The sequence below is a fragment of the Heterocephalus glaber genome, unplaced genomic scaffold (genome assembly GCF_053883595.1).
Source record: "Heterocephalus glaber isolate CG9 unplaced genomic scaffold, H.glaber_assembly_v1.0 deba00001724, whole genome shotgun sequence".
Classification (NCBI taxonomy): domain Eukaryota; kingdom Metazoa; phylum Chordata; class Mammalia; order Rodentia; family Bathyergidae; genus Heterocephalus; species Heterocephalus glaber.
The window spans coordinates 3,977,805-3,995,460 of record NW_028258435.1 but is presented as its reverse complement, the minus strand read 5'-3'; positions in this window follow the sequence as shown (position 1 = coordinate 3,995,460).

The window sequence follows — 17,656 nt, the reverse complement described above, 5'->3', positions numbered from 1 at the left end:
CACTTTGTATGTAATACAAATTGATACTCGGTGTATCCACCAGCATTAAATCCACAGGCATGCTAATTATCCTCTGGGTATTTCAGAGTTTCCTATGCATTTTTGTCATCAGAATCCAAACAAATAAAGGTGAGTGTAAAAAAACAAGAAGACCTATTTGATATCTCTTGCTACAGTTTCCATTCAAGGTCCTGAAATGCAGCAAAACCTCCAGCAACAGTATCAGTTGCTCTCTGCCTAATAATTGAGAGAGGCAGGGCTGATCATCCAGAAATGAACTTTGTTGCTTCTTTTGGTACTATGTTTCTTGTTGCTGCTGTTAAATTGTTTCCAAGCCCATAAAGGCTTAAAGACCCTCTAGATCAGTAGTACAAAGCTCACCTCCCTCTAAACACACCCTGCCTGCCTTTCCTACAGCACAGACGTGAATCATCTTTGCAAACAAACTCATGATTACTGCAAGCATCAGTGTAATGAGTCATGAATGTGAATGATAACTGCGTTTGTGAAGAATCTTGCCTTTTCCGGATATGGTGGTGAAGAACAGTCTGGTGCTTCCCAGAGGCTGATAAATGTAAGTAATCGATGTGTTTGTGTAAAAATTTAGTGATGTTCATGAATCAGCGGGCTGCCATAATTGCTTTTGCCTGATGTGATAAACACAAACTTATATGAAAAATAGGGTGATTCAAGGACCATTTCGATCCCATGGGAATAATTAACACTTGGTGAGGCTGTGGGGCTGGGCAGGGAGCCCTTCTACCTTGTTGGTGGGATTGTAAACTAGAACAACCATACTATAAATAAGTATGGAGGTTCCGCAAAATCTAAAACTAGAAATTTCATCCCACCAGGTATCTCTCATATAGGTATCCTTCCAAAAGAGTTGAAGATCATATCACAGTGATCCATGCATGCCCATGTTTATAGCAGCACAACTCATAATAGCTAAATCTTGGAAGCAGCCTCCATCTCTATCAACAGACGAAGGGAATGTAGTATTTACACACCATGGAATACTGTTCTGCCATAAAGGAGGATAAACTTGAGTCATTTATAGGAATATGGGTGTACCTTGAGACCATAACATTAAATGAAATAAATCAGACACACAAGCTTAAAAGGCACATGGTTTCTCTTACATGAAAACTCCATATTATAAAAAAAGAGCAAAATAAAAATAGAAATTAGGAAAGAGGGAGACAGATCTTTTTCAAATGGGAAAGAAACTGAGAGATGGAGGGAGGGGAGAGAAAGGGAAGGGAAAGGAGATGTAAAGGGAATTAAGATGTGTTAGGTACTCATACCATTCCCACAAGGAATACAATCATGTACCACAAACGTGGACTAATAAAAAAATTGAACACAAGAGGTCCATGCTTGGATACAGCAGGTTGTGTGTCTCCCCTTAGCTGAGACATTTTGTGATTGAATTGCATGAATCCAGTTTAGACAGATGTGATTTGTTGGTTCTTCACTGAGTGGTTCACACTTCAGTGGTTGACAGAGCAGAAACTTTCCGATCTTTTGCTGTGTAATGTGGATCCTCAGAGATCCCTGGCTCTGGCCTCCAATTCTCCTGGATTGAAATCAGTTTCTTGGCTTGGTAGTGGTTTTCCCTCAGCTCATGAAGCAGCCTCTGAGCTTCCCTTTCTTCATCTCTAAGGTGGGAAATAATCACTGCCTGGCAGAGCTGTTTTGGGCATTAAATGAGACTCATAGAGAACTCATGTCTCCAGGACACATCAGGTGCTCAATAAATGGCATTTCTTCCTACTCCTCATTTTGACCTGGGCTCTTGTTCTGACCTAGGTGTGAAAGACCCAGAAGAGCATTTCTGGGAGCCTTGCAGTAGTTTGGGAAAGCTGACTGAATCATGGGAATGAGGGAGAGAAAAAGCCAACTGAATCATGGGAATGAGGGAGAGAAGGGAGAGGGAGTCCTGGCAGTTTTTGGCCCACGCCTGTTATCTTCTAACACTTGGGCCAAATAGTCTCCTTCAGTCTGGAGCCCATTTCCCTTAATAGCCCGTACTCTACCAGCTGCTCTGCCAGCTTTTCTGGGATAACTCTTGCATCCAAAGTTATCCACGCACTCCTGTTTCTCCAGAGCTCCATGGATCACTCCCCAGATGCCCCTGTCTGGTCAGTGTGGCTTAAGTCTTGGCTTTTGGTCTTGGCTGACGTTCAAGGGCAGGAGAGCAGAGGTCCCTGGCTTCACTATAGTGTATCCGGGCACCTGCAGCCCCAGGCAGAAGACTGGCATGGCCGTGTGTGGTGGGGCAGAAAGCTCGGGCTTGGGGTTAGAAGACCTGGGCTTTGAGTCCAGGTTTATTATTTAATAGATATGTGGAGTTGGGCAGGTCCCATAAACTTCCTCAGACTATTTTCCTCGCCTATGCAATGGCTATAATAGTTCTGCTGGCTATTATTTTGCATACGTTTTCTCAAATCCTTCTCCAAAGAGTGCAACAGGAATAAAACACTCTGTACTCTACCTTCGTCATGGGCCTGCTGGGCCCTGGGGGAATTCTCATTTGTGGAAGTCTTTGATCAACAGTAAATGAAGCACGTGTGCTACTTAAGGTTATTTCTGACTCAGTGCTTCATGGAAATGTGATTTCACCCCTGTTTCTCCGGATGAGATGCAGAGAGGGGAGCATGGGCAGCTGAGGGAAGTCGCGGAGTCCCACACACGGGTGCTAAAGACACGCGTGTTTCCAGTGCTTGATGGTAACCAGTGTGGGTCTGGGAAAGCATCAAATATTAAAAAAAAAGGTGTTGGGTGATGAAAGAACTTGGACACAAGCACTGCTAGGCATCAGTTGGACACTGTCCCTGACCCAAATCTTCATTCTTCTCCTGGGCATCTTTCTATAGAGAACTTCACATCTGTTTATTGGCTCTTCTCACTGTTGGATTTATGTATTTCATTAGTTGGTTTAATGTCTTACCTCCCTCACTAGGCAGTAACTCTATGAGGGCTTTGATTTTATTTATTATTATTGTTATTGTTATTATTATTTTGCAGTGATGAAGATTGAACCCAGGACCTTCACATGGAGCTGCATCCCCAGCCCTTTTTTATTTTTTATTTTGAGACACCGGCTTGCTAAGTCACAAAGTTGCCTAGGCTGAGGTCCAACTTGTGATCCTCCTGCCTCAGCCTCCGAGAGTTCTGGGATCACAGGGTTTCACTGGGCTATGATGTTTCACTGCTGCCTCTGCAGTGTCTGACAGAGTAGGAGTTGCAAAATACTTCTAGAATGAATATACGATCAATTTTTATTGTACTACTTAAGAAAGAAGACACTCAGGTGACCTCTTTTTGACTCCAGGAGTCTTTGTTCTTTCTTGACATGTGTCACCCCTGTGAACCCCGAATGTGGGCTGGGGTTAGTTAAGGGCTGGAGGCCAGTGAGGGACACTTGCAAACTGTCTCTGATCCTCCTCAGGTGAAGATCTCTGCACCTCTTATTTATCACCTGCTCTTTCTTTTCCTTCTCTCCACCTGGATGATCTTGTCTGTCTATTGGCTTCCTTGGATCAGCATGGTCACCTTCTTTTTCAGGTTTTAAAAAAGTTTAAGGCATGCTTGGTGGTACACACTTTTAATCCCAGAACTCTGGGAGGCTGAGGCCTGAGGATCACAAATTGCAACCCAACCTGGTCCACTTGGTGATTAGAGGGACTCAGAGGGACACTTGTGGTTTTCAGAGAATGCATGGGCCTTCAAGACTGTGGGGGATTCAGGAAACTTCAAAGTCACGGGAAGACTGACCTTTTAGAACCTTCCTAGTGATGTAGTCAGAGACCACTGTGGGAACCTAGGACAAACAAACTTCTGGGCCTTTACCTGTTACTCATGAAAAGCACAATTTGTGTCTTCTTCTGAGATAATCAGGGACTTAAAAAAGAAGTTTTTGCTAAAACCCAAGACTTTGGTACCCAACAGATAACTAAGTGTAAAACAAAACTTGACCTTTGTTTTTATCTTCTTTACTCTCTCAAAATGTCAATATAGGTATGATATTCACTTAAGAAAAGTTGGCAGGGCAGAGTTTATGAACTTGCCATTTCCCTATTCGATCTCATCCCAGTTCAAGATGGAGAACACCGTTATGAGAGTAACTAACGTGATTTTAGGGTTCAGAGGGACGTTCAACTGCTGGCCTTTACGATATCCTGTTCCAGACCCTTCCACCTCGGACGTCTCTAGCCATTGTCTTGAAGTTGGTTCCAGGAAAACCAGAGCCTCACATGACTGAATCACTGCAAACAGTTGTTTCAGTGGAAGAGAATCACCCCCGATGCCACAAGGATTCTTCTGACACTACAAAACAAGAATGGAGGCAGTGATCGACTGGATCCCGGCTTGCCGCGACACCCATAAAACTGACCCCCACTCATTGTGAACGGGCCTGTCTGACCCTGCTCAGAGTAACCCTCCCAGCTGTTCAAACCAGAGTCCTTTCCCTATCTTCTCTTTTATTTTCCGACTAAAGCTTTTGCCTGTAAACTCATGCGGTTGCTTGTGTTTTATCTTCTGTTTCTACTTAAGCAAGGACCCAGGCTAGCCAGTGGCACAAGAGCCAGCTTTTCACTGCGTCTGGTGGAATCCAGATCCAAAATGGCGCCCACACAGTTCACCACAGCTTCCCACCAAGACATCAGCCAGTGTGGGGAGAGCTCATTAGTGGACGAGGGCCAAACAGAGGTTGCTGCGGTGTCTTTGGGTTCCTCTGCTCTCTGCCTCCTCATCAGATACTCTGAGGGGCAGAGTGGGGACATTTACCACAGTGCTGTTTCTGTCAGCCAGGCCTCGGAAGGCAACCTGAGGCCCTGAGGCCCAGAGTGGGGACCACAGGGCCAGTGCTCAGGAGGGGCCTCAGAGGCGGTAGGATTTGGTTTTCCGCTTTCTCACGGACAGCTCAATTGACTGTCTCTGAAGCCAGGCACCTTGGTGCACAGGGGTGACTCAGCTTCCTCTGTGGGTCATGGCAGCCTCGCTTACAGTCTGAGGGCCCCACAAGACAGTGCTCCCCACGCCTGCTCTGTTCTACTTCCTGCTTAGAAAACCTCCGACTTCTGGTAATTATTCAAGTCTCTTTACTTGAAGACTTGTTGAAAACACAAATTTGCTCTTCAGATTTCTACAGCCTTTGGCACCTGGCAGAAAAGCTTCCTCACACATTGGTTTATCTGGCATTCAGGTTCACTGATGAGACTGTAGGGAGCCCAGTGCTCTCACTGATGAGCACATTAAAAAAGGGGAGACCCGGCCAGGATGGAGGGATCGCCCAAGGTCATAGCCCAAAGCCCTGTGGCTCGTTGGAGGAGGGCTGATGCTTCAGTTGGTCTGAGATTGTTCATTTAGGATTTTAGCACAGTTTCTTTGGAACATTCAACATACAGCTCTCTTGGTGTTCCAAAGTGTTTGACGACTGGGTGACTGATTGTAATTTTCATACACTGTGAGACAGATAGATACTTAGGGAGGGGAGAAGATACAGGCTTTGGAGAGGAATTCATCTTTAAGTTACATTAAGACCTGTCTTGTGATTTTTAGATAAGGCACAAATTCTCCAAGCTGCATTTTCCTCTGAACTAGGAGAGCAGCAAAGTCTACTTTAAAGGCAGTTCTGAAATTTAAATGAGATAATATGGGTCAAGGGCCAGCATAGCACTTGGTATAGACGCTGGTGAACAATTCAAAGTTCCTTCCATTGTCCTCCGATCATACTTGGCTTCAGCAACTCACAGGAGTCAAATAAAATTTCTCAGATCACTTCTTTACACCGGGAACCAAGCCTTTGTTTAATAATAAGTACAAAATTTGGATACAAATAGGCTCAATAAAATCATGTGTGGTTCTGGGTCATTGAGTGACTTTCACCCAGAGATGTGCTATACCCTTCATGCAAGGCCAAGGCTCGGCTCTAAGTGCTGGGGGCCAAGACGCGTCACCATTCCTTTTCATCTGGCTCGGATGGTGACCGGAACAGACTTCAGGAGAGTGAGGGACACTTGCATCGGGGGGGCCTTGGCCTCCGTCCCCTGTTCCTGGCCCGACTTCTCCAACCTTGTCTGGAAGGCTTCTCAGTAGACACGTGATCAGATTTCTACATTAGAAGTGTTACTCTGGCACGGTGGAGAATGATAGAGAAACAGGGAAAATAGAGGCAGGAAATTAATTGAAAAAGAGGGGAAGGGCAGGTTTGGACAGAAGGGTGAGCAGAGGACAGACCTGAGGTTTTTGGAAGGGGACTCATGAGAAACTGCCTCCAGCCTCTCCCATCACGCGCCTGCAGAATTTGTCTTTGAAAACTTCTGCCCCTGTGCAAGTTCACTGGGAAGGAAGACTTTCCACAGGAGATTCTCAGACAGATTTTTTGGCCACTAAGCATACAGCTGAGCCCTTGCTATCTCCCCAACACACACAGCGCCTTTGTTAGGTTGACACAAGTGGCGTCACTTAGTATCATGGTGTTAGAAGGCCGCAGGACATAGCATGTCTTCCATACTTTCTCCGGAGATGTTTTATTTTTCTAAAGAAAGTGCCTATTGGGGAAGGGGAGAGATATTATTTTTTTTCAAGATGAAATACATCTCCAGTGTCATGGAATAGATTTGAGTCCTTTGGACAGGTTGCTAAGGATCCACAGAATCGTGGTCAAAGAGAGACCCTGGCCACTGTCTCACGGCAGTTGCAGAAGCTGCAGCCCAGGGGACCTACAGGGCGTGAGGGAGCTGGAGGCTCATGATTCCCAGTTACAGTGCCACATGAGCATCACAGTTCCTAGATCCCAGTGACTTTTTACTGTATGATTACCAAGTTACAAGGACTTTTTCCTTCAGATTTTTCAATCTGAACTCAAATACTAGTACAAATTGCTTTACTACAAAGGGGGATTTCAAAACATTGTGTCACTTAAGAACTAGATCTTCATTCCCATTCACAGACCTCTTGGAATACATCAGCAGGAATACAGGAATAAGACTTGCTGCAAGTTTTTCAAAGTCTTTGGAGCTTGGAGAAAGAAATGATTACATAAATTGGAAATAATGGCTATCTGAATGTATTTCCAGGTTCCAGAAGGTGACATTTTGGCTGAGGCAAACTTTCAATAGGGAGATCACTTTCAGGGGCAGTTTGCATTTACAAAGAATAAAGCGAGAAGCACTGTGTTTACATTCCAAGGGTGAAACAGCTTTCCTCCTTAGAAAGCTTGGGAATGCTTCCGGGATCACAGCCCGACTCTGGAATTAATTCCAGGATTCCATTCCCGCTAGGACAGACCCACTAGGTTTAAGGGACCTGCTTCCTATAAAAGACTCACTGGACTTTTGTCTCTGGCCCTCGGCAGTGAGCCAATCCAACCAAATAGGTCAGAGCTTCAAGTTCTCTACTCTGGATTGCACCCACAGGGACAATTTGGTTTTTGTTTCTAATGGTATAGTTCTTGGGCTCACCAAATGTCCCTTTGCAGTACTGGTTGAACCCAAGGTCTTCACACGGAGCTACATCCCCAGCTCTTTTAGTTTGTGTTTTCAGAAAGGGTCTCCCTGAGTTACTACATTGCCCGGGCTGGACTTGAATTCAGGAGCCTCCTGCCTCAGCCTCCCATGGTGCTGAGGTCACAGGTGTGCATTACTATGTCCAGCTTCCTTTTCTAATTTATGCACAGCACTTTTCAGGCCTCGGGGAGCTTTTTTTCCTGAGTCACTTCTAAACCTTCCACCATTCCCTGACATTACCCAGGCCCCTTCACTGGTACATTCTGCTAATGTTAATGGAAAATATTTGTGGATCTTTAAAGCAATGATCATCAAGTACGGTGCAGAGACGATGGTGAGCTTGAGAAGCTCCCTGGAGAAGCCAGGAATGAGAGCGTGCAGCTGGCTGCAGGGGAGTGGAGGGGAGGCCAGGTGCTGGGCCTTGTGGGTGGGGATGGGGCAACCCTCACCGCTGCTCAGAACCAGCTTTCCTAGGGCCTCCTGTGCATTTGAGCACTCGTGAGCCTCAGCAAAGCCCAGCAGGTGGAAAAGGGGTGTGATGGTGTTCTTGCCACAGAAAGAGACTTAACTTGCGATGTCTTCGACACACGGGAGCAGTGCAGCCTGTCTGGAAGTCAGTTCTCTTGGCCCTGCAGGCTGCGTGTTCCTCTGGGTCACCCAGAGATCAGCAAAGAGTGGGCTGAGTAGCTAGGTGTGGCAGCACACACCAGTCATCCCAGCACTCAGGAGGCTGAGGCAGGAGGATCGCCAGTTGGAGCCCAGCCTGGGGAACTCAGCAAGACCTTGTCTGAGAGGGAAAAATGAAAAAAGGGCTAGGGACGTGGCTCAGTGCGAAGGTGCTGGGTTCAATCTCTGCACCCACAACAAGGTCACCCAAGGTCGTCCTCTAATTCAGCACTAGAACTTATTTCGAGGTGAAAATAGAACCCGAATGCTTATTTGGGTTACAGAAATCTTTTCGGTCACATGTGGGCGCTCTCTGCTTTTGTGGCTTTCTGGATTTGCAAGCAGGGTCCCCCCACCGGGTGGAGTTCTGACAGAATGGGACTCTGAAAAGCAGAACCTGGGCCGCAGAGCCAGGGATGCTGGGGACCCAGGGTCTGGGGCTGAGAGATTCAGGGGGGAGTGGAGCAACTGGGCTGAACAGGCCATCTTGGAGACTTCTCAGCTTCCCTTCCAAAGCAAGAAGAGCAGAGTAAAGGAGGGTCACGGTGGCCAGCCTGGGCCACAGTGAGTTCAAGACCAACCGGACTATACAGCGAGACCCTGCCTCAAAAACAAAAACAAAAAACTAATGTTAGGAGCTATTTTGTTCTAAATCTTCTTTGCTTTGTATTTTCCTAATTTCTGTAAAAATAAAATAACTTTGCCATCAGTCCTTTGTGAAACCATAAGTCAATGGAATGGAATTTTCGAACGCTGAGTGAAGAAGTGGCTGGACTGTCCTGTTTCCATTAAATGCAGGCCTTCTGCTTTCATTCTAGTCTGTGTTTAAATGTATTACACTCCGAGATTTGCTTTCACAGAGACAGAAAATAGAAAGGAGAAGGGGAAGGAAAGAAAGTGCAGAGAACAGAGGAGCAATGGAATAGATTAAGCACAAGATTTGAGTCAGAGAGGCTTGAATTCAAATCCTTCTCTGTACATGTTAGCGGTGTGACATTGGCCATTTTACTTCACCTCTCTGAGCCTTGCTTTTCTGGCTACTGGAATGAGTGTGCCTTCAAACTGGTTTTAGGTGTGATTAAATGGGATAATGTATGTAATTTTTCCCAGTGCAAAAGGGGCCCCTAGTAATTATTTTGTAAACGAAATGAATGACTTCCTCAAATTATTATTATTTTTGCTGTTTGTGAATCACTCTCCAATTTTCAATGTACCTTCTGCTGTCTCATCTCTCACTTTTCTGTTGCTGGGACAAAATACCTGATGCTTACAATTTAGAGGAGAGGTTTAATCGGGCACATGGTTGAGAGGGCTCAGTCCATGGTCAGCTGCTCCAAGGCAGGAGCATCATGGCGGAAGGGCCTGGTGGAGGAGGGCTCTCATGTCATGGCAGCCAGGAAGCAGAGAGAGCAGGGAGGAGCTGGGACAAGCATGCACCCTTCCAGGTCACCCCCTAGGGAGCCCCTCCAACCAGGCCCCACCTCCTACAGCACAGGCCCTGCCAGGAGCTCATTTGTGATGGAGCCACTGGTGAGCACAGCGCCCATGGTCCAGTCACCTTCACACACAGAGACTTTTGGGGGCAGCTTGGATCTGAACCCTAACAGCCTTCTAGACCTAACTGTGCAGGCAACAAACTGCATCCTTCTTAACTATGCTGACCTTCACTGCAGGAGTGGAGAGTGATTTTCTCCTCCTCCTTCCCTCCCTTCCTTTTTTTCATTTGGAAATATATACTAAATTCTCTTCCAGGCACTGAGTTAGGAGTTGACATGAAGAGCTTTGGAAAACTTGGCTTTGGCTCCTGAAAACCCCTGGTCTTGTGGAATAGATCCAAAGTAGGGAGAATGGGGAGGAGGTGTGATGTGGACGGTGTCCCGGAGGGGACAATTTCCATGCAGGAAATCACTTGCAGGAATGATGTGGACAGGCATGGCGGATCCCTCTAGGAGGGGGAGCAGGAGTCCGTGCAATGTGTGGGGGCAGCCTGGTTTCATGCTGGACCCTTGGGGCCCTCTGAGCATATCTGTGGAGGAAGGGATGCTGGGATGGCATCCTATGGGCCCTCTGAGCCAATGGCGTAGCTCCTGGGCCTCACTGCATCATGGGAGGGAGGTGTCCATGCCTGGCCTGGAGGTAAAGGCAGAGGTGGTGGCAGTGATGGACGGCTCTCTGCTCCCCTCCTCTAGTCGCCAGCGCCTCTCATCCCTTGGGCTGTGGCGGCGTTGCTTCAGGGTATGATGCTGGCTTCCTGAGGGCAGCATGGTTGCAAATTGGCTGTTGGACAGAACACTGGGTGTTGGCTTCCCTGAGCATCAGGGCCTGAGGACCTGAAGCTACTTTCAAGGTCAAGTTCAGGACCAGCTCTTAGGCCTGGGGCCTATTTGGGTATGTTGAGAGAGGCTCTTGTCAGGATTTCAAGTCCAAATTGGGTCCTTAATGGGAGGCTGAGGCAGGATGGCAAGTTTGAGCCAAGCCTGGGCAACTTAGCTCAAAATACCAAAAATTAAAAGGGCTGGGGATGTAGCTCAGTGCAAAGGTCCTGGGTTCAATCCCTAGTGCCAAAACAAATGAAGATACAAAAAGTCCTTTTCTTCTGGGATAAATATTCAAGATCCAATTGCTGAGTCTCACAGTAGGTGCCTATTTAGTTTTGCAGGCAGCCGCAAGCTGTTTCAGGCTGGCTGCAAGATTTTCCATTCCCGCCACCGAAATAGGAGTGATCTAGTTTCTCCACATCCTCTTCAGCTTTTCACTTCTTCAGTTTCTCATGGAGATTTACGGTCCCCAAAAGGATGCCCTTGAATTTGTTATTTCCACAACCTAAAACTACTAGTTGCCATCTGCTCCTCTTTGCAGAACTCAGTTTCCCTTAGATGAAGTGTTACGGGAAGTCAGATGAAACAAGAACAGAAGTGAATTCCTTAGAAAGTGATGATTTGATTTGACCTTGAGAGTCCTATGAAGTGCTTTATTTCTGTCTTCACTTTGGCCACCAGACTGTTCAGTATGAAATGTCATGTTAACTGTCAGCCCTTCCCATTGGCCTCTCTTCATGGCTTGTTTACGTTCTGTTTATTATATCGGCTATAAATAATTCATTTGTCGAACTGTTTAGCTCGGTCTATCATTGTGCTAACAAACTGGAATTATAATCATCCTTCTGTATCTATCTCAACCACTCTATGAGGAACTCCTTCTCCCAGTGCCCGAAGAGGTCTTCTGTATATTTGTTTATTCGTTCATTCATCAGTTAGCCAAGGATTCTTTGTATATATTTTATATGTTACAATGTGACAGTTAAGCTATGCATCTGAATAACTATAAACCCAGCAAAATGTGATGCATAAATTAAAAAATTAGGATGCCCGAGAAGTTCAGACATGGGGGAGAATGTGTCTGCAGAGGAGGAGGGGGATTTCGTTTATGATTTGGTAACTTTAAAAGTGATGTTTTTGGCATCAGCTATGCAAAGCCTTTCCCGGGATGGGGGAGTCGGATCTAAGCTGCTCTCATACAGAAGGAAGGAGCCTCAGGTTGTCTGGGGGAGGCTGTGCCGGCTGGGCGTGCTGGGGATGCACAGCTCAGGAGAGGCCCAGGAGCGAGCAGCTGGGGGAAGAAGTCTTGTTGATCTCAAGAAAATCCAACTAGAACTGAGCCTGAGAGACTGGTTTTGGTCTGAAAAGAAAGGACAATGCGTCCTACCCATCTGGGCTGGGCTGGTGGGCACGCAGTTCCTAGCAATTTCGGGGAAGCTGGGCTGGAGAATTCCCACCTGCAAGTCCAGCTCTGTCTGCGTTGTCTTAGGAACAAAGGCTCTGGCCACCTCGGAGAGGCCCGGGGACATCAGACCCACCCACTGCTGTCTGACGTTGGCATTGTTATTTTTCTCAACAGCCAAACCCTAAACTGAACAAATGCAGAAGTGAAAGCAAAGCTGTCTTGTAAGACAAAGGGTCTCAGAGCTCTGACGCCAGCCACAAAGTCCCCACCACCTAGTGGGTGCTCGGGCCTGCTGCTCTCATGTGACATCCTCAGGCTCAGTGACTTCTGTGGTGACTCCCAGGCTGGCCAGGCTGGGCTCACTGTTCGTGGAGCTGGGGACCCTGCAGGAGCTGTTGCTGGGATTCATCCTAAAGGCCACTCGCTGCTGTCCTGAGTGTTTCTTCCCTATTCTTTCCTGCTCGTGACTGCTAGAAATGTAGAGTTGAATTTGTGACCCAAATACTACAAGTATATTAGACTTCAACTCATGAGTTTAATGGTCTGTGACCTCCTCAGGTCTTGTCTTCATTTTCTCCCTTCCCTTCCCTTCCCTCCCCTTTCTTCCCCTCTCCTCCCTTCCTTCTTTCCTTCCCTCCTTCCCCTTTGACTGTCTTGCAGGCACCCAGAACGCACTGTATCGAAACACGAACTCCTTTTATTTCATCGAAAACCTCGCCCTTCCCTAGAGTTTCTCCTCAAATGAGGCTACCACCATCTACGGTGCCACAGAGGGAAGTCTGGCGTCCCCAGGTGGCCCTGCCTCTCCCTCACCTATGTCACCAAGCACAAGCGCACTGGATGAGCAGCTCTGCAGAACTGGCCCTGTGAGTCTTTCTCCATCCTGCTTGGCCCAGTTTCTCCATGGCGGCTTCAGATCGACTCTGCTTCCTAAAGCTTCATCCCTAATCCTAGGACAATAAGAAAAAATCAGACTGCTTGCTGTCAAGGGCTGGACTTGCTCAGATAACTGGTCAACCCTTACCGCCCCGTGAGGTGAATGGTATCATCACACCACTTAACAGATGGGGAAACTGAGGCAAAGAGGATAAGCAACACACATAAAGATTGGCAGGGCTCAAATTTGAATTTAAGAAATCTGCCTCTGCATGCCAGTATTTGCTGCTTGATCATAACTCCGACTGCCCAAGCCAGGCAGTCATCTAGTCCCTGAGAGGCAGGTATTATGACCGTATGTTCCAGATGGGGAAGCAGGACACAGGCCCTTAGGGAGGGACCCTGAGGTCCTGTGGGGACTCCTGAGATGGGGGGCTGTGTCCTTCGGAGGGAGGATGAGGCTGCCGGGCCCACTGTGCCCGAAGGTGCTGCTCTGGTCCACGTCACAGCGCTGAATCCCAGTGTATTGCAGTCTGACAATAAAAACGCAAGCGGGGCATGGCGGTAAATTCAGCACACTAGGAGGGTGAGCTAGGAGGGTCACAAGTTCAAGCCCAGCCTGGGTGACTTAGCTAGACACTGCCTCAAAATAAAGCAGTTTTCAAAAAGAACTTGGGTGTAGCTCAGTGTAAAGGCCCTGCTTTCAATCCCCAGCAGTGCAAAAACGGGCAGACAAAGCAACAACAACAGCAACGACAATGACAACTGCATAGAGTTGTGGACTGTCACAGCTGAGAGGGACCTGGGGCCTTCTTGGCGAGGACCTACTTACACCGATGAGATATCCTAGGTCCTCGGCATTTAAGCGACTCACGTGAGGTCCCACATTCAGACCAGAGTCACCAGGAGGGTTTTCTCTCTTCTCATGAGAAAGACCGAAGACACCAGAATAAGGAGATTTGCACCGGAGCGAGAATCAGCTGCTGCCCTCTCTCCCCTTTCTCCTCTGCCTCCCTGCACTGCTTGAATCCAGCTCCCCACACTGGGTCACACCTGGCTGTTGGGAGAGAAAGCCCCAGGAGACCTTCAGACGGAGCAGGCCGTCGCAGATCTGCACCGTCCCAACCCGGGCTGTGACGGGAGAGGGCCGGGCCGGGGGAAACGCCCCTGTCACTCAGGCGGTGACACAGGACGCAGGGCCGGTTCTGCCCCTGTGGCTCCCCCGGGCCCACCCCTGCCCTGCTTCGCTGGCCACAAAGCGAAGGGAGATGTCGCCCAGAGGTGGAGGTGTCGTACAGCAGGGCCAGGGCGCAGCGCTCTGTTCCCCTGAGAGGAGTTCGCAAGGCAGCCTGTGAGCAGCACCGCAGCGGAGGCCACTTCAGCGGCCGCTGACCCGTCCCCGTGCTCGGTCTCGGGAAAGGCTGACACCTGCGGTGATGAGGAAGACGTGCTTGGGGTGTGGCTGGGCACTGAGCCCGCACCTTCACACTGAGCTCCAGCCCCAGGCTTTCTTTCGCATTAGTACACATTTGCATCACGGGATGTTTACGTTTCTTGTGGGGAGTTGGTGCATGCGCACAATACACGTTGATCTTTCTTTATAGCACAGTAGTATTCCACTGGGTGCAAATTCCACATTTTCCTTCTTTTACATTTTTTTTGTAATAAATTGTTTTAAAATTTTTTATTAGTCCGTATTTGTAGTGCATAATGATCACATTCGTCACGGGAGTTGGCACATGCGTATAACAATCTTAATTCTTTTTGTTCTATCCCCTACTTGTCCCCCACTTCCCATTTGAAAAATATCTGCCTCCTTATTTCCTATTATCTCTCATTGTCCTATGTATTTATATGTTGAGTTCCTCACATAAGAGAAACCATGCGATATTTAAGCTTGTTTGTCTGATTTATTTCACTTAATATTATGTTCTCAAAGTGCATCTATTTTCCTACGAGTGACTCAAGTTTATTCTTCTTTATGGGAGAGTAGTTAGTGCTCCACTGTGTATAAACACCACATTTTCTCTATCCATTCATCTCCTGATGGACATATAGGCTGCTTCCAAGATTCAGCTGTCACGAGTTGTGCTGCTCTTATGCATGGACCACTGTACTAGGGTGCCTTTAACTCAGGAGGATGCATAGAAGGGAGACAGCTGCATGGAATGGAATGTCTATTTTGAGTTTTCTGAGGAATCTCCACACTGACTTTTGTAGTGGCTGTACTAATTTACATTCCCACCAACAATGCAGAAGGGTTCCTTTTTTCCTGGCAGCCTCTTAAGTATTTGTTACAGGTTGATTTCTTGATTATGGTCATTCCTTCTCAGTGTTGTTTTAATTTGCATTTCTCTAATGGCCAGTGATGGTGAACATTTCTTTTCAATGATATTTTGAGATGGGATCTTGGTAATTCTCTGAGTTGTCCAGGTCGGGCTCAAACCTGCACCCCTCCTTCCTCAGTCTCCCACAGTGCTAGGATTGCAGGTGTGCACGCCCAAAGCCAGCTGAGTAAGGCATTGTTAATCACTGGTCTATGTCCCTCAGGAACAACTGAGGAAGACAAGGAGAATGGTAATGAAAGAACTCAGGACTTCGTTCTTACAAAGCGAAGATGCCTGAGATTCCAGAGAAAACAACTGGTCATGTTTATTCATCTCTCCTTGCATCTGGGATGAGGACAGCTGCTCAAATTGAAGCCTAGCTTCTCTGGCTTCCTTCAGAAACTTCTGGATCCCATCTTCAGGGAGAATAGAGTGCCAGTTTCTTTGTTTGTTTTTCAGAGTAAAATATTAATTTATGTTAATGAATCACAGCACTAGGTCTGTGAGACAATTTCTCATTTGCTTAATGATTCTCACTTCCTGGAAACCCCAGAGCGTGTTTGGGGAGAAGTTAATCATTGCGCCTTTTCCCATGTGCTTTGTGCTGGAATCCCATGGCCTTCCCTTTTCTTGATGGGCAAAACACTTGAAGAAACACTTCATAAATAAGTTAGGAAGACAGCCAGTGAGCTCCTTCAGAATATATATATTTCCTTCGGAAACAAGATGGACAGGAGACATGTTTTGAACCAGCCTTCGCCAGATATTGGCCTTGGTTTCCTTCTCTGATCACCAGCATTATAATTAGAACCCTTTCTGAGCTGGAGCTACATCTGGAGAGCAGGCGGGAAAGAGCAGGCCAAATACAACCCCAGCTTCTAGGAGGTTCTCCCTTGATGCTTCCCTGCCTTTCCAAGATGGCCACTTCCTTTAAGGACAATTGTCATTTTTCTGGTGTTCAGAATTTTTGCAAAACAGCTGTTTTCACTGTGCAGACTTCTGCTTTCCTTGGTGCCCACTTATAAGTATTTATTATATAATCAGACAGAGAAAATACTATTTTAATAGTTGACGCCAACATTCTTCTTTTGAAAGAAATGCTTCAAGGAGTGGTTTGTGCATTGGGTTTGTGTGGTGGTAATTACTAAAGCTGAAGGAGATTTTCTTGGGACAAAGGGGTGAATTGCATTGTTCTAGGGCAGAGGTAAGAGGGTCAGTAAAGGAGTGGGGGGCTACTGAGCCCTTGGGGTCTGGCTACAGCATTTTCAGATGATGGTGCCCGAGGTGGCATGATGGAATGCTGATCTGGCAGATTGCATTACTGTCCTTCTATACTGGGTGTCACTCTTTTTGCAATGATGTTTCTCCACACTCTTAGAACTCTGCCTCAGCTTTGTGATCTGCTTTAGTCAGAAAGTCACCAGTGAAATTGGAATGCGTTTTCTCAGCAAAAGCTTTAAGAGTCTCAGTGATTCCTTCTCCATGATAACTGGCCTTGTTCCAGGCAGCGAATGCTCTGCCAGTGTCCATCCACCAAGAGGAAAATGGGAGTAAAGGTAGTGCTGACTGTAACATAGGGTGAAGAAGCAGTCAGACTTCATTATTGGAAGCCACAGAGATTTGGGTGCCATTTGTTAATTTAGCTTTATGTTAGTGATCCAGGCAGTTCTGCTAAGTAAACCTTGCTTTCTTTTTCCCTGTGCCTCCAACCAAAGAATCTCCATCCAATTCTGCCCTATTCACAAATACCTTGCATGAGTAACTTCTGTTTTGAATAAAGGAAAAGGAGGCATTTTTGACCTTGATTTGTGAGCTGCTAAGATAGCACACATGGAGCCAGGAAATAAAAAGGAAGCTCTGGGAATGCTGATGCCCTCAGGTTGCACAGGGATCGTAGGAAGTGCTCTGGCTTTCCCAGGCCATGGGACAGGAGGCTGGACTGATTTTAACCAGCTCTGCAAAGAGCAAGAGACATCACAACCCCTGAGTAACCCAGCTATCTTCCCCTGACATCGACGTTATCTTTCATAGGACGGACCCCTCTGTCCACGTGTACCAGGGCTGCTCTACAGGACTCCGTGTCTTAGTCATTTCCTGTCTTTGGACACAGTGCTCCTGGACAGCTCTTTCTCTGCCTCCTCCTGCACATCACGTATGTTCTCAGTCTCTGGTAGCATCGGGCAGGTGATCCCTGTCACACTCTATAGTATCACTCTGCCTTGCTCTTTTAAAGAACCCATGAATATTTAAATTATGGTGATCAGTTTTTGCTCAATTTCTGCCTCCCACCAAATGAGAAATACAGAATGTTTTTGAGGGCAGGAGCACTGTTTTGCCTGTTGATCACTGAGCCTGGCTCAGAGCACAGTGCTGGCACAAAATCAGTATTTACGTCTTTCGGGAGGAATCAGCTAACTCACCCTGAAGGTGTATTTTTTGCAGTGACATAAAGGGACACTGTTGAGCCAGGCACTGGTGGCAGAGGGAGGAATTGTGGGAGACAGAGTGAAGCCAGACAGAAAGACGGTCATGACCGAACCCCTGAAG